The 1,908-nt window shown below is 45.7% G+C and overlaps 1 non-coding gene across 1 annotated transcript; it reads left to right on the top strand.

The window, feature by feature from the left end:
* The first annotated feature begins 654 nt into the window (after window positions 1-654).
* On the top strand, window positions 655-726 carry Trnat-cgu (transfer RNA threonine (anticodon CGU)). Its single transcript has one exon. It is a non-coding gene; the product is annotated as a tRNA-Thr (tRNA).
* The last annotated feature ends 1,182 nt before the right edge of the window (window positions 727-1,908 follow it).

Genomic DNA, 1,908 nt, shown 5'->3' on the forward strand with positions numbered 1-1,908 from the left:
TGGAGTTTTGTAGTTTTATAGTATATGAGCGTGGAAGGCGATCGAGAAAAAAAAATGCCAGCTGTTGTTAACCTCGTTACACTTATGTAAGAGGAGACTGGAGTAGCCGTGCAGCCGGAAAAGGTGACGGAACTTGTATACGAAATATCAAAGTCGAGGGAGTCGATGAGGTGAAAATTACGGCATGGGAGAAAGGGGAGTGCGAAGTGCGCACAATTAGTATCCCATTCACGATCTGGGGAAATATGTTATGAGGCACAACTTGGTGTGACGTTATGAACAATAGGAGAAACCACCACTCAGTGAAAACTTCACTGCTTTTGTTCCACCTGACAGGTGGTCAAAGCTAGCATGACGATTCGGAAAAACTGGTTCTGCCTGGGATTTGGATTTCAAAGACGAAAGAATATATATATATATTACTGCTGCGCTGTGTCGCTCAGGTCATTGACTTATAGATCTGCAGCCTGTGACGCTGCTTCGCTTGAAACGCTGTTGGGAGCGTATACGCCCTTGCTATGACCCTGGGCGGGTTTTCATTTCGATTTCATGTTTACTAGCTAATAGTTACGATTGCCAATGATAGCGCACCTGCGAAGCGGTACCAACCAGATCGTGTTTGACTCATACTGAAGTTACAGTCTGCATAACATAGCCTCTTTAGCTCAGTGGCAGAGCACTGGTCTCGTAAACCAGGGGTCGTGAGTTCAAACCTCACAGGAGGCACTAAATTTTAACTACGACGGGTAGTTCGGAACAGGCTTTGCTGTACCCCGGATGAAGCCGGTGTCGGCGAATTCAGTCCGTATACGCGACAAATGACAGTCGTGAGTGCGTCACATGCCACGTGTTACTTGTGTCGTGTGTTCGAAGGGACGGCTAACCGAATAAATAATCTATTCTTTATTGTAAGCGCGTCTTGTTTGTTTTATTCGGAATGTCCGGGGCATCTCGGGTTTAACACTAGAAGGATCGAGGATTTCGATCTACTTAGAAGGACCAACTCGTCATTTTGACAGGTACAGCTTCATTTTCCGTCTTTAAAAAAGTAAACACATTTTAACTACAACAATTTATTTCAGACAAGCTACACAGTTTTTCAGAATTCAGTTTTACTTTTTTCTGCAGAATTACATGTCACAATGAACATGTTATACCTAAAAATTAATCAAAAAATTATGTTACAAAGTGTGGAATGGATAATTTTCCGAAGAAAAGAAAACCATTTGTTCTAACACAAATACCAGAAAAGCACAATATATTCTAGAGAAAGCATTTATAACCCTGCAGTCGGCTTTCAGCCGTGTTACCGTGCGGACGGGCTCGGCGCGCCGGGCAGTGCTCCGCAGGTGTTGTTGTTTACCCGCTAGCGCGCGGTCGCGTCGTTGTATTGCCGTATAGTACCTGTACCGACCCGACATGGCGTTCTCATATCGAAAAGCTACAATCAAACTAACGTTCAACGCATCGTACACGAGACCGAAGGCCCATGAAATTGAACGGTTTCTACGAGACATCATGCACATAGAACCACAAGAACTGATAGGCATTCATCTGTCTATTGTAACCAGCACAGTGTACCTCAAACTGATTGACGAAGCGGCCTGCGACAGATTACTCCAACGATCTGCAAACGGCTTTCGCATCTGTCACACAGACGGTAACGTGAGCGTGGTAGGAGTTGACCATGCTGGTCTGGGGGTGCGTACCGTGCGCATCTTTGAACTACCGTTCGAAGTTCCTGCCAACCTAGTCGCTGATGCGCTGCGGCCATACGGCACAGTTCTGAGCCACACAGAGGAGAAATGGAACACATTCGAAACGTACCCTGTCCTTAACGGGGTACGACAAATGCGCATAGAACTTAAGAAGCACGTTCCATCATATGTTTTCGTTGGTGGCTGCCGC

Source organism: Schistocerca nitens, chromosome 10, assembly GCF_023898315.1.
Source record: "Schistocerca nitens isolate TAMUIC-IGC-003100 chromosome 10, iqSchNite1.1, whole genome shotgun sequence".
NCBI lineage: Eukaryota > Metazoa > Arthropoda > Insecta > Orthoptera > Acrididae > Schistocerca > Schistocerca nitens.